At 40.1% G+C, this 25,855-nt stretch overlaps 1 protein-coding gene across 3 annotated transcripts in view; it reads right to left on the bottom strand.

Annotated features, from left to right (window-relative positions):
- BMAL1 (basic helix-loop-helix ARNT like 1) overlaps positions 1 to 23,921 on the bottom strand; it is a 50,732-nt gene extending 26,811 nt beyond the window's left edge. Inside the window, exons 1-2 of one of the 3 annotated variants that reach the window (XM_087921115.1) lie at positions 23,542 to 23,921; positions 151 to 295 (exon numbers count right to left, since the gene is read on the bottom strand). The gene's annotated coding sequence lies outside the window, so the exon portion shown is untranslated. The remainder of the gene's footprint in view (positions 1 to 150; positions 296 to 23,541) is intronic. The other 2 variants (XM_026705744.2, XM_087921114.1) reach the window with 2 other exon arrangements.
- Between the last annotated feature and the right edge of the window lie 1,934 nt (positions 23,922 to 25,855).

Raw genomic sequence — 25,855 nt, 5'->3', positions numbered from 1 at the left:
TAAATAAATTTAAATGGAGAAAAAGTGGGGCAATACAATTAATTTAAATTAGTTTCAGCTAACATCTTAAAATGGGGACATTTAGAATTCTCCTTTTTGTGAAAGAAAAGATGATTACATAGCAGCGGTTAAGTTTGTGGCTTTGCTTACCTGTAAGCTTGATCTCTTTAATCCTAGAATCACTTTGCAAAGATGTGCTGTTCTACCGTTGCCAACGGCAAAGCAACCCAGTTACCTTAACTGTCCTTTCATTTCCTCCAGTCTTGCTCGTCAACACTTTCAAGGTGCCTCTGTCCTAAGAAAACAAATACCATGCTGTCAATTTACTACCACCATATCACTGGATACAATCTTTGACCTTTAAACAAACTAACAAACTAGAATTTTTCTCCATAAATTAAAGCAATCCATATGATCAAAAGTACAACAAGACTTTGGTCCAATTAAACGAAGCCTCAGTTAAGACTCCCATTGCATGTGAGTTTCACAGATCCATGTTAAATTAGAGTTACTTACATATTGGTTGCTTTTGCTGACTTGAAACTATGCCAATAAATCTACTAGCTCACTACTAATCTCTAGCTGGGCACTTTCCACAGCCAGAAAAAGAAAGAAAAGAAATAGAACTATCACGCTTACAAAACCTGTTCACGAAGGAGATTTTATTTTGCAATACAGAGGAGAGCCTGGGCATAGGACAACCTTTCTCAAATTTAGATTGGCATTTGTAGGCTCTTTTCTGCTGGTATTGGGCTCACATGACATAACTCACTGCATGGAATTAAAGGTGTAATATACAGAGCTGAGGTCTTTTCTATTAATACAAAGAGGTTTTCCTCTCTATTGCTTCCCACACTTAATCTGCCCCAAGGAAAAGACTATTCTTCTGGACAGACTGCAGAAGAAATTCCCTTCTTCCTGACCATCGACAGAGGAAAATAATCCAAGATAACCAAGTGTTTCATAAAGTAGATGCATATATTCAAACAATCAGATATATATGCTTAGACTCATACTGAAAAGCAACAAACCCAGGACTTTTTCCTAAAAGATGCTTTCAAGAGCTGGTTTTTTTTTTCATATCCTAGTGTGTTTAGTGTGTTTGATATGCATCGTGTATCTTGATGACACACAATCAATAAATATATTTGATATACATACAAACTATATGAAATGCTGACTGCATCTTACTGTAGAACAAAATTGCACAGTGTCAGATGAACTTATTTTTATTATCTTAGATCTGTACAAACATGGGATATTTATATACTTGTATATTTAATGGATTTATAAGTCCACCCAAATGAAACAACATGACTCCAGGTGGCCCACAACAAAAATAAACAATAAACAGAAGATATAGTAAAATCTTTGCTAGGAAATCCCTGTTTTTCCTTCCTCCAGTTTTGTTGAGAACGGTTTTAAAAAGATAAAGGCATGATTACTAAAATTTCCAAATTAAATGTTTCCCATTACTACCTGGGAAATGCCAAAAACACTTACATGAATAATTTTTAGAGGTAACCTTGGGCATCATTTTTAAAGAGATTAGCATTCCGTGCCTTGCATAATGCATATTTTAAAGGCATACACCCAGGCAGCTCAGTAACTTCATATGAATATTGCAAACCTGCAATGCTAACTGCATTCCATATTTACATACTGATACAAAATCTAAAGAACATTCCATTAAAATATGATCTAGCCTTGCGGCCAACACTATTTTCCACTACTTATACTACATTTAAACATCAGTTAATTCTAACCCTTCATTAGATTTTATCATATTGGATTTTAAAATAAGTATGATTGCTGCCAAGAAATACAAATTGAGCCTGTAAGCCTGACATTCTTACTTAAGCTTTACCACTTGTTTACTTGATACACCAATAAAGTAATGTATATATGCTGAATTGAATCCAATTTTTTTGTTCCGGGAAAGAAAAAAAAGGGCTCCAATCTGCTTAAATAAGCCTAACCCAGAAGAACTTTTAAACCATTATTTTCAAATATTGAACAGGAAGAACAATTTATTCCTATTTCCTTTTCCCCTTCAGGACCCTTAAATGTATTATTCTATCAAGTTGCTCAGTACAGGTAGTCAGAGTTAATGAACCCTTATTCACTACCAGTTCAAAATTATGACAGCATTGAACGAATGGTAGTTATGTGCAGGCTCCAAAGTTATAGCAATTGTAGCATCCCCACGGTTATGATCCAAAGTCAAGCTCTTGGCAACATGCCCCCACCTACGACCATACAGGCACTTGGATTCTCCCCACTTGTTTATCTCTCCCTCCGATCTTTGCCCTTTTGGCCGCCCTGGACTCTGCCAACTTTGCTGGCCCAGCTACCCTGCACGCCACTGGCCCTGCTCACGGGAAGAAGGTTAGCCATGGGAAGAAGAAGCAAAGAATGGTTAGGGGCAGCAAGGTTGGCAGAATCACTGGAGTGTAGGGCGGCAGGGAGTAGAGCACACGGCCAGCCATATGGCAGAGCAAACAGAGTGCAGGGCAGTCAAAGGGACAGATATGGGGAGGAGATAGGCAGGTTGAAGGGTTGAAAGAGGCAATTTCTACTGAGGAGGAAACATTTGAAGTGGAAGCAGTTCCTACTGAGGCTTGAAGTTGGGAGGGAATCAAGCCAGAAATAGCTTGGACTGGGATGGGTTCTCTCCTAATGGTGGAGTGGGATTCAGTTAATGAGACCAACTAGGACTGCTGGGATTGCAGCCACTAAGCAACATGAACACTTGATGTCATATTTTACGGCCACATTACTTAGCGAAAAAAATTCTGGTCCCAATTACTGATGTTAAAGAAGGATTACCTATACTCTCAAATAGAGTTCATGTGTAAGGCTGGCTGCAGAAGAAAGATTGCATCAATGAAAATCACCCTCCTTCATCCCCACTGTGTAAGAATGTCCAGCCTGCAGAGCTTACAGGCTCACATTTTTATTATTTAACAAATTTAACTCAAATATCAACTCACATAATCTCATTTTCCCTCTAAAAATTCCTTACAAACCTCAAGTATGCATAATGGATCTTAGCTACAATTTCAACATTTCATGTAAATTCTCACACAGCACATTCTCACAGTTCCAAGGTTCCACAGTTCCTTCTTTCCACCATTGTGCTAAAGTGATCCATGACATATATTGAGTGCATTGAGCTTTGGCCAAGGCCACACCACAAATGATCAGAGATTTGAATCTTTTTTCCTACAACTCCCAGAATTCCTAGTCATCACTGCAGGGAAAAACTATACCAACATTTAACTATTTTATTGCCACTCAAACTGAAATACCATATTTTTCAAAATCCAGTTTCAGGTAATCTCAAAATGTATTCTTTTCATGATTTGTAACTCGATAAGTTGTTTATAATCTCTGCTGTGGTTTATTTTAAATGAGGCAACAGCTGTCCGTTTTATTGTACTGTAATGAGATGAGATGCTGTGAATAGATTTATTCCCCTTGTTTACTGAAGCAGTATAAAAATACTCTAAAAATGAGGCAACATTTGCCTGCTGTAACAGATTGCAAAAATATCCTTAACTTTCCTCATGTTGTGACCAATGCTTGTTGCCAAGATACTTCCAAGGACATTCTCACACAAGAACACTGTTATTCTCTCCTTAAGTGCTTCTTCTTAAATGTTACCTTTTTTTGAGAGAGAAATAGATAAATAAAAGGCCAAGGCATATATATGCTGTCTTCCTCCTCCTTCCTTCCCCACATAGAAGGCAGTCAGTGGTTTGATTTGAAGCTTCTCCTTAGAGACGGCCTCTTTTCACAGAATCAGCTTAATCATGCAGCAAATCAGATCATAAGCGCCACAAGCATCAAAACTAGAGCCGCCCAGGGTTCAATTCAAGATGGGTGGCTATGTAAATGTGTTAAATAAATGAATAAAATAAACATCCCACTGGGCAAATCAAGGTCAGAACCACAACCATAGAAAGCCTGCCAAGACCTCTTCTGAGTAGTAGAATTTCAACAGGCGACATGTAGACCTCCCCTTCTGCCTACGAGAACATTCATTGTTGGCATCCAACAAGACCAAATTCTCAAGCCCCACTAACCATGAAAACAGTTATTTGTTAAATACTGTACCAGCAATGTCTGCGGGACAGCCTTTCAGAGAAGTAATTCAGCAGCAATGCTGAATTTCACTGTACGTACTGACATGAAGATGAAAAGTTGCATATATACAATGCAGATTTTTGTTTTCAACATGTTTGAAAATGTTGCCTAAGTGGAAAATGGTTAAGAAAAAATTTCCCAGGTCAGAGACCAGATACATGATGGACTGTCATGTATCATATTGTAAAGGCAGTTCTCACATAACCACAGTAATTGGGACTAAAATTTTTGTCGCTAAGCGATGTGGACATCAAGCATAGTCACATGATCTTAGTGACAGCAATCCTGGAGCAGTCACCCCTTGCCATCAACTTTAAGTGAAAATTGTGGATCATTAACTGAAGACCTCACTGACTATGACTTGCAACTTCCTGCTGTCTTCCCATAAGCAAAGTCAAAGGGGAAACAGCTGGAAGATTTAAATCCTGGGCAGCACCTGGGTGTGTTGTGGTACAATGCAAGTGTATAAAGGTTAGGTGCTACTATACCAGCATGCACTACAAAGATCCTTACTAGAACCCTGCAAACTCAAGGAGGATTCCTTGGGGGGGGGGGGAAGCAGCAGGAGTAACTTGCAAGCTTCCTTCTGGCTTCCTCATTGACTCTGCTTATGGGAAGCTGTCAGGGAATGTTGCAAATCGCAACCCCAGGATTGTGGGATGTTGCAATCATCATGTGGGAGCCAGATGCCAAGTGCCCAGATTGCAGTCACATGACTGCGAGGGAGGTGTGATGGATAGAACTTTAAGGACTTATCGTAGGTACCACTCATTCAGCACAATCGCAATTCTGAACAGTCACTGAATGAATGGCTATTAATTGAGGGCTACCTGTATAGGAAACAGCAAGTAGGACTGAAAGATAATGGTCTCTCCTACTAATTTCCAATTTACTATTCAAATGTGTAGCCAGAATCAAAGGCTTTTGTCAAAATAAGGAAAGCAGCAGCCACAGGGGCTTCAACCCTCCTGGACGTGTGTGCAACATTATGAAAAACATACAAAAAAGGAAGAACATTTGCATTGTGATGCCATTTTTGTCACAAATGCCCTCTCCTCGCTTCTGTATATATAGCATTTGGCCACCATGAATAACAGATATTCCACTACTATTGTTTAGGGAGGTACTATACAAACAGACTGCTATTATTTTCACTTCAAAACGGTTTTTGAAATGATATTTTCCCCTCCAATATGGCTGTTTTAAAACAATTCAATTCAAACGAAAGACACTAAGCAGGGTGGAAAGAAATATGTTCTTCCACAGTGAGGGTAAAACTAGTAGAAATCATTGGAGCAAGCCTGTATACAATGAGAAATTATCATGTAATTTCTACCTTCTATGAAAAAATTCCCATATCGTACAGAAACTTTGAAGAAAAATCATATTATGATCTAACATATGCAAACTTCCAGCCATAGATGATAGATGGATGGATGCAAGCAAAACATTTGGAAGAAAATTAGTAAATGTCAGCCTTATTGGCTGCAAGTCATTTCTTAACATTTTTCCTGCATTAAATTTAACACATATATACTTAAATTTTTTCGAGAAGGTAAAATTATTGAAGTATCCAAATAAAATAAGAAAAAGAAAAGGAATGAAAATAGAAATAAAAACATATAATTATGCCTGCCACTCTTCTATTGGATAATTATCTTATTCTTTTCCCCATCCTCTTTGGCCCTTTTTAATCTCCAAATCCAGAAACCATCAATTCAGTCTTTTCTTCTTTGGAAAAAAAAATCTCCATATAGGGTTTCCAGATTTTCTAAAAAGCCTCTTTTTCCCCCCGACCAGACTGGTCAGTTTCTCCATTTCTGCAGGTTTAGTTAATTTTATAATCCTCCACTGTAGAAATTTGATTACCTTTCTATCTTTTGGCATACAATGATTTTGCCCACATTATTTGGAATATTTTGTATTTTATTAATTATATTTCAACATGTAAGAATTGACAGTAATACTTTTTACTTAAAATATTTTACTGACATTTCTGACTCTTCTTCTTGTGCTTCATTCTGGTTATCTTTATTTCTTTGTGCAGCAGTACAGATTTATGGAGGCTATCTAAAACCCAGTCAAGAAACAGGGAACACAAGCTGATACATTCAGTCCAAATTTGGAAGAACAGAAATATTTGAAGCAGACAATACCACTTATTTAGTGGCCAAGGATGATTACATGCTCTATTAATCCCAAAAGAAGACAGTTCTGAATTTAAGTCAATCCTCTCTCCAAAGGAAGATTAAGGGTTTAAAATACATACAAAAATCCCGTGTACTGTCTAGTTTTACTTCTTTGCCATCTAAAACTACCAATCTCCACTGAAACCAATTCTAGAGTCCCCCAACCCCTAAATAATAAATGGATAGATGATGGGTAGATGACTGATTGATAGACATACTCTAACAAGTCCATGGACTGGACCACAGTATATATTCTGGTAAATATATAATGCTGTTGGGAATAGTTATTTAGCCTAGTTTTCTCCAGATAACTGGTAAGAACTGAGGGAAAATTTTTGTAGCACTAAGTTGTTTCTGTTTTCAACAAGGAAAAGTTGTTGGAGACTTCTGCGTTAGACTGCAACACAAGAAACTTGTGTAATCTGTGTAATTTAATAAGTCTTATTCTAATTTTAGAAACTCTTACTCTGAGGTAAATATGTTCAACGCTTCTAATTCAGTTCAGACAATGTGCTAAGCTTATTTTCTTCTCCTTTTCCTTTTGAGAGAAAGAAACACAGTGGCTTTTCTCTCTTCTTCCATCTCAACTTCATCTGTTTATTTGCATCTCCAACCCTTTTGCTGGCTCTCAACAGCATTTTCCAGCAGAAGTAGGAAAATAGCCCATCTCCCAATTTACAAAACTGGGGAAAACTCCATCTTCCTTGTAGGGAAACAGAATGGTAACCCTGGTTCAGTATTTCCCAGTTTTAGATTTCCAAATATTGTTGAATTATAGTAGTTGTGTTCACTAGGAAAACACTATTACCTGAATAAACTGGGAATGACAGATTAAGTCCTGTATATTCTAAGGTGTGTTCATCAAGAGCATTCCTCAAATGGCCAAAATTCTTCAACTAACAGATTTAATTCTAACTGAAAGTCTTCAAACTATTCTGACTTCTTGTCACATTTAATTGAGAACTGGCACATTAAAAACTGGTATATTAAAATGATATACCACACTTTGGGAAAGATATGAACAAGACTAAATGTATGTTGGTGTGGTTAAAGGACACAATCATGAAATGTATGCAAGTCAAGAAGTCTATACTCATATTTGTTTCAGAATTATGAATTATGAACCCAGCACATGCTTATAGCAAAATGTCAAGCTATTATTATTTAATGATCAATTCTAGTTGTACTTTCACAGTTATAGTACAGTATAGCAGCATGATTTGGATGATTTGTTTTCATTCTACCTTACCTATGCAAACCAATACGGAAGTTGGTAGGAGGATTGCTGTTGCCTCTTTCTTAGGCTAGCACATTTATCAATAGCAATAGCACTTGGACTTACGTATCGCTTCAAAGTGCTTTACAGCCCTCTCTAAGCTGTAGTTAACAGAGTTAGCATATTGCCCCCAACAATCTGGGTCCTCATTTTATTGACCTCAGAAGGATGGAAGGCTGAGTCAACCTTGAGCTGCTCAGAATTAAACTGGCAGTGGGCAGAGTCAGCTTGTAATATTGTATTCTAACCACTGCGCCACCACGGCTCATTTAAGAATTCAGAAAAGGTGTAGAAAAGGTGGACTTGTAAAATCAGAAACATATATATCCAATTGCCTTAAATAATGAGTAGATTAAACTATTTTTCTGCTTGACTGTGTTCTTAAGTAAGCAAGGCACATCAGTACCTTCTATGAAAAAAAAATCAGATTGTTCTGTTTCAATCAGTAAATCTTTGCTTGATTGCCCATGGTAAAGAATTCTGCTGTTCAACTAAGACAGCAGTTATTTACAAATTTGTGGCAATGCTACAGATACAGATTGAAGGCATGGCAAACATGCCATTTGATTGCTTTTCCATACATACAAAAATTAATCAATGCTGAACTTCTTCATTTAAACAAGAGAAAAGCCTTCTTTCAGTGGTGCTTGCAGTTATTTTAATGGACGTATCACCTAAATGATAAAGAAACTTCCATGAATGTTAATAAGTTTTCTTTTGAGATAGCCAATACAGTAGGACTGCCTCATGGAATGCTGTCCTGTGAAATACACCTCATGTGATTGATAAGATAAATACTTTGTGCCAGCTTTTGTCACATAAAAATTAGTGAGGAACAAGGTCTAAGACAGAAAGGTCAACAACCCCTATTTAAAGCAGGGGTTCCGAATCCCTGATCCGTGAACCGGAACCAGTCCTCAGCATGCCAGCAATCAGGCCGTGCAAACAAGCAAAGCCCCATCCATGGGATGCAGACAGCATGTGAAACCATGCCCCTTCCAGACCACGGAAAAGTCTCTCTCCACAGAACCGGTCCCTAGTGCCCAAAAGGTTGAAGCCCAATGGTTTAAAGAATATCAATGAAAATGCTCCTATTTACATATTTGTAAGAAGATACTTCAACAACTGCCCCCGTTTAGTAAATATGTTTTCTAAAGTATAGAAAATATTTTTATCTATTGTGTAATTTCTCTTCTGAACATTTGTTCCTAAAACTCAAACATATCAAGGTGAATATCCATAATGAATATGCACCATGTAGATAACAATCAACATTTTTTTCTTTAGATAATATTTCATCAACAAAAAATGTTACATTTAATTTGGCTTGATAAATGAGCAAATGCAAAAAAAACAAAAAAACAACAACAAACCATGCAAATTCCCTCTATTTCTTCTTTTAAACGCTTAACAAAACTAGAGCTTAAAAAGCATAAAGATTTTTACTTCATTCCAGATTATTTATAGTTTTCCTAATTAGAACATGGACTTGTTGCATTAAGTAAACTGGGCGTTGGTAGAAGTTACCCTGAATGTCCTTTCTATCTATGCTGCGAGAGAGCCCAGGGTGGGTTGACTCCTTTTTATGACGTCATTTAGCTGAGTCTGTACTAAGATATAAAAGCCAGCCCCCAGAAGAGACCCCAGCTTTGGTGAAGATACTTGACAGACTGAAAGGTGTCTCTGAAAGCACAAAATAAATACAGAAATATGACTTACCCTCTCTGGACGAATCAAGGGAGGGGCTGGGCTCTCTCGCAGCACAGATAGAAAGGGCGTTCAGGGTAACTTCCACCAACGCCCATTCTCCTCCATGCTGCATCGAGAGCCCAGGATGGGACATACCAAAGCTTGCATGTCCACGGGCGGGTCCTCGTCCGGCTCATCGCACCGACTGTTGAACCACTCGTTGAAGCACCCATCTGCCGAAGGCTGAAGTTGCCAAGGCAAAGGCATCCAGACGGTAGTATCTGATGAAAGGAGATGGAGATGTCTATGTGGCCGTACGACAGATCTCCTCCAAGGGTGCTTGGGTCGCCCAGGCAGCCGAAGTGGCCGCATTTCTGGTAGAGTGCGCCATCAGACCTCGAGGAACTGGAAGGGCCGCAGCTTTGTAGGCCTGCTCAATGTAAGATCTGACCCACCTGCTAATAGTAGGAGAAGGGGTCTTGTGCCCCAAGTAAGAAGGGAAAAGATAACAAACATGGCTTCTGACTTCCTGAAGGAAGAAATGCACTTAATGTATATTCTAAGAGCCCTTCCAATGTCTAGTGTGTGCCACTGCTGCTCTAAGTCATGGTGCAGGAGGGGGCAGAAGCCAGACAACATAATGTCCTGGGGCCTGTGGAACAGGTGTTAACCTTTGGAAGAATGAGGGGTCCAGACTGAGGACAACCCTATCATTGAGAAAGGAACAAGGTCCTGTCTGATGGAAAGAGCAGCGAGCTCAGAAACCCGCCTGGCTGAAGTGATGGAAATAGGGAACACTACCTTCAGAGTCAGGAAATGGAGATACAATGTCCTAAGGGGTTCAAAGGGGGGCTTCGTAAGGGCATTAAGGACCTCATGAAGATCCCAGGAACCTGTGAACCACCGGAGGTGCAGGCTGGAAGTCCCCTTTCAAAAAAACTTCCTGACTGAAGGGTGATGGGATAAGGAAGGAAGCGAACCCCATGAAAGAACCAAGGAGTGGGCCTCAACCTTCCTGCATAAGGTGTTGGGGACCAAACCTTTCTACAGATCATGCTGAAGGAATCTAAGAACCTCTGCCAACTGGGCTGAAGCAGGAGAGAGAGACCCTCCCTAAGACACCCTCGGGAAGGGTCTTCCAGGTGGCATCATAGATGCACCTTGTAGAAGGTTTGAGAGATGCCAGGATAGTGATGATGACCCTTTCAGGAAGATCAGCCACTCCTAGCTGCTGCCGCTCAAGTGCCACATGGTTAGCATGAGCCACAGGGGCTCCGGGTGGATCAGAATCCCATGATGAAGGGAAGTTAGATGGGCTGGGATCCTCCAAGGAGAAGCCCCCAATAGGTTGACCAGGTCCGCAAGCCAGGGTGTCCTTGGCCAATAGGGTGTCAGGAGGAGGAGCTCCGCTCGTTCCTCCAACATCTTCCGAATTACTGCCGGAATGATGGGAAGCAGGGGAAAGGCATACTTTTGGGCCATCTGCACCAAAGAGCATTGGTCCCCTTTGCTCCCCGGCAAGGAAACCTGGTGAAGAATCTGGTGACCTGGGTGATTTGAGGAGTGGAGAAGAGATCCTCCTCCAGCGTTCTGAATCTGAGGGAAAGGTCCCTGAATAGAGAAGGAGGAACAGACCATTCTGCCTGGTCAACTAGGCTCCTGCTGAGCCAGTTGGCTTGGGAGTTGTCGATCCTGGAGATGTGGTCCGCCAAGATTGACAACAGGTGTTTCTCTGCCCATAACACCAACCGTAGTGCCTCTCCATGAGGGCTCTGGACCTCATCCCCCCTTGCTGATTGACATGAGCTATGGTGGCCATGTTGTCCATAAGGACTAGAATATGAGAGCCGGTCACTGAGTGCCTGAAATGCTTGAGAGCTAGAAAAATGGCTCTGAGCTTTAGCCAATTTATAGGAAGGGCAAGCTCTGACCTGGACCAAGGTCCTGAGCTATCTGGCGCTGAAGATGGGAACCCCAATCCAGGAGGCTGGCATTGGTGGTTATCACTAGCCTGTCTGGGACCCTGAACGGGAGTCCCTTCCAGATTAATGGGGAACGCCACCAATGAGAGATCTCTGGATTTGTGGCGGGAGCAGGACCTTGAAGGATGAGAGGCTGGTTCCTGTCCGTTGGTTGGGAAGCAGGAACCATTGGAGTGGACTGGAGGGGAAAAATCCGTATTAAGCCCCTTAGGGTATAAATTGGCCCCTGGGCTTACAATATGGCCGCTCACCTCGTGGTGGAAGGCTTCAATCCAAGATGGCTGCTGACTATGGGAAACAGGCTCTGAGATCAAAGAATCGCTCCTTAGGCTATAAAGAGCCCCGAGCGAAGTCAGCAAAGGAAAGGGCAGCCTCTGGCCAAACGATCAGCTGGCTGATGCTGTTATCTGTTTGCCGATCGCTTTTTATGACCACTCAAACCGCAGGGGTGGGGGAGGTCTACAGACGCTGCCCAACTTGCCTGAACAGTGCTCTGGCAACGCTGCTCCCAACGTTGCAGGAGAGAGAGAGAGCCCTGTTCTCCTGGAAGAGCAGCTGTCCAGATCCTGGAAGCTGCTGAAGCGAGGAAAAAAGGTACTGAAGATTGCTGGTGAGTGCTATATACAGAACCTCAGCTGGCTGATGCTGTTATCGGTTTGCCGATCGCTTTTTACGACCGCTCAAACCGCAGGCATGGGGGAGGTCTACAGACGCTGCCCAACTTGCCTGAACAGCGCTCTGGCAACACTGCTCCCAACATTGCAGGAGAGAGAGAGAGCCCTGCTCTCCTGGAAGAGCAGCTGCCCTGGGAGCTGCTTGAAGCGAGGAAAAAAGGTACTGAAGATCGCTGGTGAATGCTAACTAACAGAACGCTTTCAGAGACACAGCTATTGACTGAAAGGAGCTGAGTCAAAAGCTGGGGTATCTTCTGGGGGTTGGTGTTTATATCTTATTACAGACTCAGCTAAATGATGTCATAGGAAGGAGTCAACCCATCCTGGGCTCTCGATGCAGCATGGAGGAGAATGCCATGTACCCAGTGCTATTTTTTTATTTATTTCCAAGGCATCAGAAACATATTTTAGGTCCCTTATTGGCAATAATTGTGATTTTCTTTTACAGCTCTACCTGTGCAAGATAATATCTCAATAGCTATATTAAAAAGCTCTTTTGGGACAATCTAGTAGTATGGATGACCACCAATTAAACAGAAAAGAGGCAATCCTATACTAATCCCCTAAAATTGTTCCAAAAGTTGGGACACTTTCCACAGCAGTTTTTAGGAAAGCAGAAAGAAGAGGAAGAAAGTGTACATAAACTGGATTTAGTTCAAACTATGTAAGTTCCCTTTTAAGAGCTGGGCTTTAATAATCAAACTTCAAAAGAAATCTAGAAGTCTAATAATACTGCCCAATTGACCAATCACTTCCTAAAGGGCAGCTCTAACAAATTCTGGAATATTAACAACAAACCTAAACAAGATATATTGAGTAATGTCTAACTTGAGATTGAGTGATCTAAAGTTTTAAAAATTATGTATGTACAGAAACAAGATGGTCAATTGTCCAGACATAATCCAAACCTCTGGAGTACCAGTTGTTTTGGCTTTCCCCGTTTATCTACATTCCAACATTTATTGTCTTTAAAAATGCTGCAATATATAGGTATGAATCACGACTCTTTGTAAACATCAAAACAGTAGCCCATTTTCATTTGCTAGAAAACTTCCCAAAATAAAGGGCGTGTAAAAAATAATTTCTTTCAAACATAAAAGTTTGCAAAAACCCTGAGCACAAAACCATTGAGTGGGTTCACCCATTTGGAAGTGGTTTGAGCCAGAAATCTGACACTTCAAATAGTTCAAAAGTTTTGTGCACTCCTAATTTGAAATATGACTATTTAAAAATTAATGCAACAGTTGACAGTGATAATAATTGCAAATGTTCTATTGCTCAATATTTTGCTACAGTATATAACTTCTAAAAGTACCAAATCTGTTTATTCAAATATACAATCCTTCATGCTGCTTTCAATTCTGGCCTGGAAGAGTTTCCATCGTATATTTTGAGGCATGATAGGAAGTTACAATTATCAAAGGAGCCAAAAGTGTGGCAGAAAACAAGATTGCAAAACTATGCTCATTTATTTTGAAAAAAGACCCACATATTGAAGTTTGCTTTTGAGCAGACACAGAATTGCTGCCTTATGTAACAATATTTTTATGTGGGCTTATATTAAAGTCAGTAACCTGTTAGCCAGTTTTAATTTCCCTTTCTTGAAAGTTTTTAACAAAACCAGATACATAATAATATCCTTTTCTCTTGTAAGAATTTTTTGAAAATCCTTTGTCCAAATATTTATAAACTTACCATCACAATCAAGCCCAACATTTATGTTGTTAAGTGAGACATTTGTTAAGTGAATTTTTCCCATTTGACAACCTTTCTTGCTACATTTGTTAAGTTAATCACTGCAGTTGATAAGTCAGGAACCCACGGTTATTGAGTGAATCTGGCTTCCCTGCTGGCTTTGCTCGTCAGAAGGTTGCCAAAAGGGACAACATGACACTGGGACATTGCAGTGTCATAAATATGAACCAGTTGCCAAGCATCTGAATTTTAATCACATGATCGTGGGGATGTTGCAAAGGTCATAACGCTGAAAAATGGCCATAGGTCACTTTTTTCAGGGCCGTTGTAACTCTTGTATACTCTGTATACTCTTGGCAAAAACCAATGGCCAGGAATCTTTCTTTGCTAGATGACTGAGTGGATGGTTCAATCCACATAGCAACCACAACTGTGATAATTATCCAAACCTATACCTCTGATAAGACTACCTGTTAACTGCCATATATTGTAGTATACAATCGAATGACATCGAAACAAACAAGAGATAAGATATGGCCAGTTAATCATTATTGCTACTTACTATCTTCAAAAGTGGTATAAGACATTGCTTTGCTGTACACACATTATCAAGCTATGCATAATAATTATGGCATAAAAATCGCAAAACAGCTTAGAATAGCGATAATTTAAACAAACAGTAGAAAGGAATGTACAGCAAATTCCAGATCCAGCACTCTACGCAAAATTATATGCATATAAATATATAAAATGTTAATAGTTTAAATGTTAATGGCTCAACACAGGCACAATTTTTTTATCATTCTTTTTTTCTCCACCATTCTGGAACCTTGAAAATACTACAGTTACTACTAAGATTCCTGAGACAAGTTTTTTGAGGGGGGGGGAGGGAAGAAATATCACTGTCAAGTTTGCTGCAATTTCTTCCTCAGCCTTTTTGTTTGTTTTTAACTGCCCTATTTACATGTTTCTTTATAAAAACAGCAACATCTCCACTTGGCTCTCACTCAGATTGGTTTTTAAAATAGATCTACTATTTTGCCTCAAATGTTCCAAAGCCTATGAATTCAGCTCAGCTTAAACTGCTCTTTTATTTGCCTTATTTGTTGCTTCTTTGTAACAATCCTCAATTTTGTTTGACCTAAACCCTAATCAGCATGCTTCCTCATATCTAACTTTCTACAGCTGTTTCTTCCTTATGCTCATATCTTTCCTGTGCTACTTTCTAAATACCTTGCTGAAGAAACACCACAATAAATACAAAATAAATAACACTATAGCAGAGACTGCCATAACAGCACCAAAATAAATCAACAAGGAGAAAGTGCTGTACATTTCCTATTTCAGCAGGTTGTCATAAACATTCCAGGTTTCACACATAATCTACATTCCATGTGATAAATTACTTATAAACACAAATTATCAGGACTCTCCATAAAAGAAAAAGAGATAAAAGCAAAGCTGTACTACAACAAACTGCAGTATATCCGCACTTCCAACAGCTAGGCTGTTATGTAGATCAGACATTACAATTGATAATGGCCTTAACATCTTTATTTTTAGTGGCTTAAGCAAAACAAGAATGGTATTTTTTAAAAGAGAAAAATATTTATTGCATACAGATTATGCTTATGAAGTAGTCAATAAAATAGCAAATAACCTGTAACAAATCTCAATAATAATTCATAAGTACCTCACAGCAACTGCTTGTTCTTCCAAAACAAAACAAAAATCAAGGAATTATTGTTTCTACTTTTTCAACTCTATTTGAGCACTCCACACACATAAAGTACACTTCAATACATGGAAAAAAAATGCTGTTGCTTTTAAATGTTTTGATAAATAATAAAGAATTTGATTTAGAATATATTAGACCCATTTAATGAAGCTTCCCAAATCATCTTTCTAAACCCAGTAGGATTCATAATACAGGCAAATCTTTTTTATCCATTACATTAAAGCACATTCCTAATTTTACTTTGGGGAATAAATAAAACCTTGGGGCAGTCTCTGTCTTTCAGCCCTTACTAGGGCATGGTATTGTTGTGAAAATGTAACATGGCAAATTCCACACATCTACTTTCCTCTAATGAAGGATATAAATCAAGTGGACATCACTGAATGTTTGTCTTTAAAGGCAAACCTGAATATATATTGATATTAAATAAGTAATTCCTGGATGATGTGTAAAAAAAAAAGCTCTGAACCAAAAGCACATGGAAGAGAAAGCTAGGCAAAGTATTTTATTTTTCTGCCACATTAGATATGGTGCTTTGTTTGATCTTTCCTTCAAAGAGCTCAAAGCTCTATTTTAAGCTAAATAATGATCGTTTTCCATTGCCAGAATTTCACCTGCCTTCTACTGCAGCCTTGTCACATGATACATTTTAAGTAATTGGAACTAAATTTCTTATTACTATATTGCAAGCCAGGATAAACAGTGTTCTTATTACTCTCAGTGGGAATAATGAGACTTGTAGTAATCTTCAAAAATAGTCATAAGATCTACTTGAGGTCAGTTCCAATTCCAGTTGACCTGAATATTTTCTTCCAAGTAGACAGTCTGACTTGTATCATGTATTTAAGTTTTATCTATGAATAAGCTTCACTGAATTGTGACAGAAGTTACAAGAACTGTTTAGAACTGTTAATGCCATTCATTGGTAATATTGTTTGCTTTAGGATAAGTGTAATGGCATAGTTTCAACTAAAAATCAACTAGAACACTACAGCATGGCATCAAACCAATATCACAAGTTGTTCCAGCTTGTACAGCTGACTTTGAAATATCTTAGGGCTGTTAATACCAAGCTTCTCAAATAGCACGAGGTTGTAAAGTTTATAATGTTCATGTATGGCACCTAAAACTTATTAAGGTTGTATGTGAAAAAAAGATGAACTGGAAGTGGTTTGTTTCAATGCAAAAAAAACCAAAAACCCACCCCTTGGCTACGGTCAGGTCACAAAATCAATAATACACAACTGCTCATTTTGCAAATCTTTTTCTCCAGGTGTATAATCTAAATAAAACAGAAAGTTATTCTTTGAATATTATCTCACCTTTTTGAAATGGCATGGAGTGTCATAATATTAAACTGGGGCAGGGATGGGATCCGACTGGTGTAACTACCAGTTCTGTCTATTAGCATTGCGCGCACATGTGCGAGTCGCACGAGGTCGCGCAAATTGTGCGAGTGCAATTTACAACCTGCTGAGCTGCCCGGATAGCTGAGCAGCGCTCCATGCAAGTGCGCAGCAGTTGGAAAAGCCCTTGTTTCCTGCTTTTTCAACTGCAGCTGTGTCGCACAAAGCAGCTGCAGTTGAAAAAGCAGGAAATAAAGGTAAGAGCCCGGGCGGGTGTGTGGGCCACAACAGCAGCAGACATAGAACCGGTTCTATGTCTGCTGCTCTTCAGAGCTACCAGTTCTGCGGAGGTGGACAGAACCGGTAGAAACCCACCCCTGAACTGTGGGGGAAATCAGGAAAAAGAAATGGCAAAAGCTTTGTCAACACATTTATGTAAATCAAATTAAAACATTATCAAGACTAATGCTCTTGCAGTCAACTGCTCTTGCAGTTCTCTGTGACCAAGATATAAAAAACTACACTGTAGTGTAGGCAATCACTATCCAACAATATTTAAGAGATAAATACTGAAGAAGGAAGCAGAGCTGGAATTCTTGACAATGAGAAACAACTAGCTTTTAGAATTCTGTACATAAAAAAGAGGTGTGTGTCAGTGACAGCTTAATCATACCAAGTATGTACCTACAGACATTTAACTTCAGGGGGTGTGAAAAATTACTGGTTTTTTCCCCATTTACCTCAGTAACTTACCTCAGTAGATTTTCCTCTTATTTGTGAACGTGGAGGAGGTATTTTTTTAATCTTTTCAAATATGTCCATTTATATATTGTATTCTCTTTAGTTCCAAGCAGAACTCTGAACTATGCCAGGGGCTACTTTATATTGTTCTCTATAGTGTATTGTGTAATAGGATAAGGTCACTAATGCAGTACATTTTTCCTATTTTCTTCAGATAATAGCTCATAACCTATTGGTTGTTAGCAGAATAGATGAAATACTGTCAAAATATATAATACATTCAAGTAAAGATAATTCTTTTCAGACAAACTTCCCATCACATTCAGCAATCTGATATATTTGTATTCAAAAGTAGAATTTATTTTTACTTAAGTAGGCACCAGGAATGTAGCCTTAATGACTACTATATATAATCTGCCACTTCTGTTATTTGAAAAGACCTAACAGATTGGCCCACCCCAGGCAACAGATGGACCATTCTGGGTCCCAGAGACAGCTTGGGGTTTTTATCAGACTGTTTGGCTGAGACCTTGGGTTCAGCCTGGCATAGGCATGTGACTGACACCCTGGATCAGACTGCTCCTGTGCAGCCTCTTTCTGCACAACAATTCAAGGGTCTGCCTTCGTTTTCTGAGGAGTTCCAGGAGATGAAATGCTAGAAGTGATGTTTGAGTACTGTTTGAGAAAGTCAAAGAGAGTATCTGACAAACAAAAGTGGGAGTTTACATCCTGGTGATAAGGGCACTGAAAAGTTGCTATTCCTCCACCCTGTTGCATCTCCTGATAGCTGTCCAATGGCCTTGCTTAGATAAGCTGTTCAGGGAATGCATGGAATTATCTGCAAAGCCATACTAAGGAATATTCCTGCAACTTGGCAGACAAAATCTCTGAGAGTTAGATTCCGACAAGGCAAGTCCAAGGGACAATCTTGTTATGCTATTTGGACTGAAGTTGATTCTGTTGTATCCAAGAAATTGGACAATGTTTTTCTGTTTGTTAGTTCAGCCACCTGTTTGTTAGATGACAGCTCTCCTGGGTTATTAAAGCAATCTGGGAGATGACCACACAGTGGGTTCATGTGGTGGTTTCAGCCTCTTTGAGAAAGGGGATATTCTTATCAGACCTGAATGAAGCAATGGTACATCTCCTCTTCAAGAGGTCATCACTGGAGCCTTTCCTTTTCAACAATTATTAGCCAGTTTCCATTCTTCCCTTCTTGAGGAAGGTTATAGGAAAGCTGGCTGGATGACAGTTTCAGAGGTTCTTGGAGGAAACAGATTATCTGGACCAATTCAATCTGATTTCAGGCCAGGATCCAGCACAGAGATAGCGCTGTTCACACTTGTTGAAGACTTTTGGCAGAGCAGCATGCATTAATTGATGCATCCTTCCTAGTGCTTCTTGATCTTGGAGTGGCTTTCAATACTGTTGTCCTAGCTGTAGGGCTTAGGAATGAGAGGCACTGCATTCCAGTGATTCACATTCTTCCTCTGTGGTTGGTGGTGTGGGGAGAAGAGATCACGCATATGGCCTCTTATGTGGAATGCTTCAAGTCTCAACACTCTCCCCTCTCCTGTTCAATGTCTATATAAAACCACTGGATGAGATCATCCACTAGTGTGGAATTCTGTATTATCAGTGTACTGATGATACCTAGCTCTACACCATAACCCTGAGCCTCACAGATGAATCTGTCAATGTACTGGCCCAGTATCTGGAGGCTGTTTGGGTCTGGGTGGAGCAAAGTAGATCTCAGCTCTATCCTAACATGACTGAGTTAATGTTGCTGTTGGACCCCTCAGGGTTTGGAATGTGATTACTGATGGTCTTGGATGGGACTGTACTTCCCTTTTCATAACTAGTGGGCAACTTGGGAGTCCTTCTGGACTTGCAGTTACTGCTTAAAAACAGTTTTGAGAATGTCTAGTGAAATATATTAGTTGCATTCTAATCCCATTGTATTTCATTCAAAAAATCCTTAGCTGTCATACGTAGTTTGGGCTCAACATACTTCTATCCTTCTCATACAGTTAACAAAAAATTGACCAAAACAATCTTAAACCTAGATTACTTTAATGTGTAATTTCAACAATCATCCCTTTCCAAATCATGAACATTTTATGAAGCAATGTAAAATTTTAGCTAAGCTAAAAGTTTGATAGTTTAAGTAATTACATTATATTTATTTGCTATATCACATTCTGGCTTATAAACCCAGAGTTTGAGCAGGTATTCAGATTAATTAAATATGTTGTTTGGAAGTAATACAGCTATAACAAACAATATGTTAGTCATAATGTCAAGGTTATTATTTTTTTTGACACACTTCCTTGCAAGTAATTAACCCTAATTTTAGTACAGATGCCTCTCTAATGATGAGTTTATACCAGAAACCTATGGATCAAAAATGTAATATGAGATTCAGTATCAAGGTGAAATGCCTCAAAACACCATTTTAATTGCAGAAATGTATTTTCCTAGCACTGAGATCAAAATACCTTGTTACTTTGAAAATGTTCTTAATCTGAACAAGCATATTCAGTATCCTATTATGTGAGAAGTGGGTGCATAGTTCATCCTCAGGTGCTTACTGGGTATTGTCAGTGAGAACAGTAATGAAACCAATGCACTTGGCCCCACAACTATAATACTTTTGAAATACAAGGGAGGGGGGAGTGTTTCTCTTTAAAAAATAGCCACCCACTAATTACTTGTCATATGGCTGGCATTTTAAAACTATATTTTGTGGGTCATTATAATAAGAGTTGTGTACAAAATTAAATTTCAATTAAATTCACTGGGAAATTAATTGTGTATAGAGTTACAATAATGGTATTCTTGTCTGATATCTATCATGCTATATATTAAAGCTGTGTGTTTAACCTTTAACTGAACAAAATGGTACCTCATGGGACAAGAAGTTTTGAACCAAGGTACCTCAAATGGGCTAACTTATAGAATGCATCCATGACTCTTACAGAAATGAAATTGGCCAAATATTATAAAACATTTCCTGTGGTTCACTCCTGATGTTGACTGTACTTTACAGTGCAATATGGGCTATTTTTAAGGCAGATGCATCTCTGAATATTTCCCTGGTTTTTAAAGAACTTCTCTAGTGAAGATAATATATTAGAACCTCTGCCGTTGTTGAAATAATCGAGGAATCTAGCAAGGAAATATTTGTGAAACAGTGGCTCCATTGGCCCAATGGGTCAAGGATTTTCTGGTATGGTATAAAGCAAAAGCTAAAGAAACCAAGTTATTGATAACTACTGAATCGCTCCCATTAAAAAGAAATTCCACCAAGCTCTCTCCATTATGTGGACCCAGGATATCATATCACTCATTAAAATGATTTTTGCGCTTAGAAAGGACTTTGCTTATAAATAAAATTGAATTCCTAACCACATGTTGAGGTGTATTTGCATTTGCGGCTCCTCCTAAAATTCTTTGTCTGAGCAACTAGGGAGCAAGATGGACAAGGGTGTATTTTGTGATGTTTCCAAAACTCACATTATTATACATTTTGCCCCAGAAGTGAAACTTGAGTATGAGATATCAAAAGAATTTCCTGGACTGGAATTTTATTCTAGTCCCACAATGCTGGTGAGTGTGGGGTGTGCTCCCTATTTATATACAATGCCAGTGTTCATGGGAGTATGGCTTTCTCCTTGGCATTTCTTGTTTAATGTACTGTTTGTCCAATGTTAATTTCCACTTATCTGGGGGTTGGTTGCTGGAGAGAATGTATTTTGGTCTTTTTGTTTCCTTCTTAGCATATGGTTTCTTTTGAATGGTGTGTAAAATTTATTCATCTTTATGTATCTATTGATGATTGGTGGCAAGGAAGGACAAGCTACTATATATAAACAGGGAACAAATCAACACTTACTAGCAGTGATGATGCTACCTAGTTGGCAAGCAAACAACCAAGCTTAGAAAACACCTCTGAGACTTCACAATGAAGACACTATTTACAGTTGCCCTGAGTATTTATGTATGTGGAAGAAAATTCATCTAAAAGAACTCTGACAAAAAAGAACAGAGAGAGAGAGATGCGAGAAAACTCTTAGAATGTGAGAAAGAATATTTCAAAACAAGGTAAACAAAGAGTAAATGGATGTTTCCATGTTATCACTTTAAAAAGAGATACTTAAGAACTGGGTTTTTTTTTCCAAACTAGTAATGTTACTTAGTTGGGTATGAAACACCTGCAAGCAACCACACTCAGGAGAGCACCAAATACTCCAAAGTTCAAACAATTCAGACACCAAGATTAGATTTCAAATTATTATCTTAACCTTTAAAAGCTCATCTTGTCAATAAATTTCAAGAAGCAATGCTTAATAAGGAAGTAAGTGTCATTAAACACAGGAATTCCTCCAAATACAATAAAAGAATACATTGTTAGGCTTATGATAGACATTTTATAAACAGTAATGCAACAATTTTTCCATTCTAGATATTTTAATGCCCTCAAGTTTTTTTTAAAAAATATTTTAACAGCATGTTTGGGGCTTTACTTTTTAAAACCAGGTTCATTCAGGCTTTATTTTAGCATGAGGCTGAAATGAGGTAAACTTATGCTCAGTGATTCTGTGAAATATATATAATTATGCATCAAGATCTGCATTAAAGAAATGATGGAATATTGCCTGATAAGATGTATCAAGTTTTTTTTTAAAATGTGGTTGTGATAGACACACACTATAAGCAAGAACCACATGTAAAACATACCCGCCCTTCTTCATTAAACTGTTAAAATATCTAGTTCTGAGCAACATTTTATCAATCATAACATCATGAGATATAAAACTAAACCACAGAAGACTCCATTAACACATAGCTGACATCTCTTTTCACAGGAAAAAAAAAATTAAAGCATCACAATCCAGAAAAGTGACTCATGTGTCCAATTACCAGAAAGTTATGTCCAGATGAAAATCAGCAGGATTTCACTCCCAATATCGTAAACCGGTTTCCTTCCTAGGGAAACGGAGCCCTTTCAATCTTTCTTTTCCTTCCTTCCCCTCTCCCTTTCTCTTCCACTCTCCGCATATCTGCCTTACGAATTAACTCGCAACGTTTGCCGTAATTTCCACACAGAAACATTAAAAGTGAAAAGGTCAACCACAGCTTTCCTAGAAAAGCAAAAGAAAAGAGGGACAAGCGAGTAAAACGCGGGGGCTGGGGGGGTGGGGGCAAGTTCCGACGTTAAGTTCCACTCCAGGTACATCGGACCGGATTTTGGTTTGAAAGAAACCCCGTACCGAAAGAAAAAGAAAGAAAGAAAGAAAGAAAGAAAGAAAGAAAGAAAGAAAGAAAGAAAGAAAGAAAGAAAGAAAGAAAGAAACCCAACAACCCGGCAGGGGAACTGCCACTGCAAGGCTACGGGTTTTTTAAGGACAACCCTATGTAAATAAACGCTTGTTTCCTGCTCTCCAATCAAGAGGAAAAGCATCTAATTTCACTTCCACATCTCCCCGGAGCAAATGCCCCGCGATGGAAGCCAGAGGGAAAAGGGACCATTCGTTTTCTGCCCATTCCCCTCCCGAGGGGGCGCCCCGATAATGCCCCCGTCGTTCCCAAGACAGGGGAAGCCACGGGAAACACCACCTCCGCCCCCGCGCCCCCCCAAAAGTCTCGCCGCACCTGAAACCTTTCCTGAAAACTTCCCGTGCCCTCGGTTCTCCCCTCCGTAGGATGGCACCCCAATCCCACCCACCCGCTAAGCCCCATAAACAATGTGCCCATTACAAACCAGCGCTCGCTCGCTCGCTCGCTCGCTTCCTCCGCCCACCTGTCCAGGGAGAGAAGACCGAAGCGGAATGCAATGCAGCCGGCGCGCGGGAACGACCTCGGCACAAGTCCCCCCCACTCCGCTCCGCTCCCCAACCTGCCAGGGAACCTCGTTCCCAAAGAGGAATCCCCTTGGTCGTGCGCGGGCATCAAAGGGGAATCTCCTCCACCGCCTCGCCTCCAACGCCGCCGCCCCGACCCTTTCCTGCCAGCCCGACTGCAGGTAGCAGCAGCCCTCGGCGCCACCTCCCAGTCCTCACCGTGCTTAGAAGAAAGAGGAGGGGGTCTCGCCCGTGGCCTCCACTCGCAGCGGCTCGCCGGCGGTAGCCAAAGCAAACGACGGCCGGCACCAGCAACCCCTATACCTGACCTACTTTCCGCCTGGCTTGCCGCTGAACGTCGCACCACTAACCTACTTTCCAGCCAATGGCTTCTCCCCCCGCATCAAGCCCCTGCCCGCCTCTTGCCCAATCGCGGGACGGGGTTTGCGCCTGCCGCCCAATACGCCTCCGAAAGAGGATGCTTAGGTCCCGCCTTCGACCCGGACGACCAATCCGAACCGTGCGGCTGAAGAGTAAACGAGTCAGAACGAGGATAACACTCTGCTCGTGCCCGCCCGCTCGCTTAAACGATTGTAACTTGCGAGAGAAGGGAGGGTGGGGGCAGCGAGCGAGCGGACGGTCGCGCGGGTGTGCATGCGCACTCGCTCGCTCGCGCGCTCCCTCCCTCCCGCCCTAAGAGGAATTGTGTGGCTGCTTGGAATGGCTAAGACCCGGATGTAAACCTCCTGTTAAGCCGAACGGGATCCCCGTTCGCCGAGTATTGTTGGGTTACGTACGTCTGCATGTATTTGCTCCTTGCGGAGTGCGGTCCGATAACCCGCTGCTTCCCTTTCCACCCAACCTTCGTTTCCCCTCGCTTTTTATGCATTGCCTCGTAGGGCAACTACTTTCTGTCCCCAAATAACGTTTACCTGTTTCAGATCCTAACACCTCCGTTGTTAAATGCGGGTAGCAGCGCCCAATTGCTCGTCTGATCTCGGAAAGCAAGCAGTGTCGGATCTGGCTAGTAACTGGATGGGAAACCACCAGGAAATCCTAGGCTAGACTGGGTAGTGAAACTTGTTCCAGAAGAACGCAAGAAAGAAAGGAAACAATTGGCATTGCTACCAACAGTTGCACATTTTAGACTCCGGGAATAGACTGTGTAACTCGAAAGAGATTAGGGTTTTTTCCCCAAAAGCTTTGGGGAAGATAATGATAGGAAAAAATCAGTGGAATTTAGAGCTGCTCTGAATACCAGGAGACCAGCAAATGGTTACTGACTCATCTGTTTTTTAACTACAAAACCAACAGAAAGTTATCCTCCCAAATCATATTTCTGAAACAAAAACATCTTGAATATTAAGCATTCTTTAATATATTTTGCATCAACCGCTGGTTAGTTGATCTCAGTGCCCTAGTTAAAAAAAAAAGGCCTCTGGACCAAAAGTCTTCCTATCTCTGAATTAAGGAATCCTTGAGAAACCCAAGTTTTACAGTCATTTATGTGAAGCTGCCTCCTGCTCATTCATTTGGTTTTCTTCACAAGTACTGGTGACACTCAAAAAATTAGAATATTGTGCAAAAGTTCATTTATTTCAGTAATGCAACTTAAAAGGTGAACAGTCTGTGTGTGGTGGCTCTTGATGCACTGACCCCAGCCTCAGTCCACTCCTTGTGAAAGTCCCCAACATTTTTGATGGCCTTTTCCTGACAATCCTCTCCAGGCTGCGATCATGTCTGCTGCTTGTGCACCTTTTTCTTCCACACTTTTCCCTTCCACATAACTTTCTATTATTATTTGGGAACATCCAACTTCTTTTGCAATTCCCTTTTGAGGCTTTCCCTCCTTATGGAGGGTGTCAGTGATCGTTTTCTGCACAACTGTCAGGTCAGCAGTCTTTCCCATGATTGTGATTCCTACTGAATCAGACTGAGAGACCATTTAAAGGCTCAGGAACCCTTTGCAGGTGTTATGGCTTAATTAGCTGATTAGAGTGGGACACTTTGAGCCTAGAATATTGAACCTTTTCACAATATTCTAATTTTCTGAGATTGTGGATTTGGGGTTTTCATGAGCTGTAATCCATAATCATCTCAATTATGACACATCACACCTTGAACTATCTTGCTTTGCATGTAATGAGTCTATCTCATACATTAGGTTCACCTTTTAAGTTGCATTATTGAAATAAATGAACTTTTGCATGATATTCAAATTTTTCGAGTTTCACCTGTATGTGCTCTGTACCCGATTTCTGTACTGATTAATCCTACCTAGGCCTACAATAAGAAACATATACAGAGGGAAAAAGTTACTTAGGAAGGCTGACACTTAAAGTGGCTTCCTTCATTGCTGATCTCCAGTGCAGAGAAGTTTCCATCTGCCATCAGCTGACTGCCATTCAACTGTTCCTAGCAAAGAATAAGCCTCACCAGTCTCAAAAAAAAGTGGGGGTGGGGGTGGGATAGTGCCTAGCCCAGCTTTGTAATAACACAGGCAAAAGAATGCTTTAATTTGGAGGAAAAAGGG

Source organism: Pseudonaja textilis, chromosome 1 (assembly GCF_049901715.1).
Source record: "Pseudonaja textilis isolate UNSWEBS1 chromosome 1, rPseTex1.2, whole genome shotgun sequence".
Lineage (NCBI taxonomy): Eukaryota > Metazoa > Chordata > Lepidosauria > Squamata > Elapidae > Pseudonaja > Pseudonaja textilis.
This window is presented reverse-complemented; position numbering and strand designations above follow the sequence as displayed.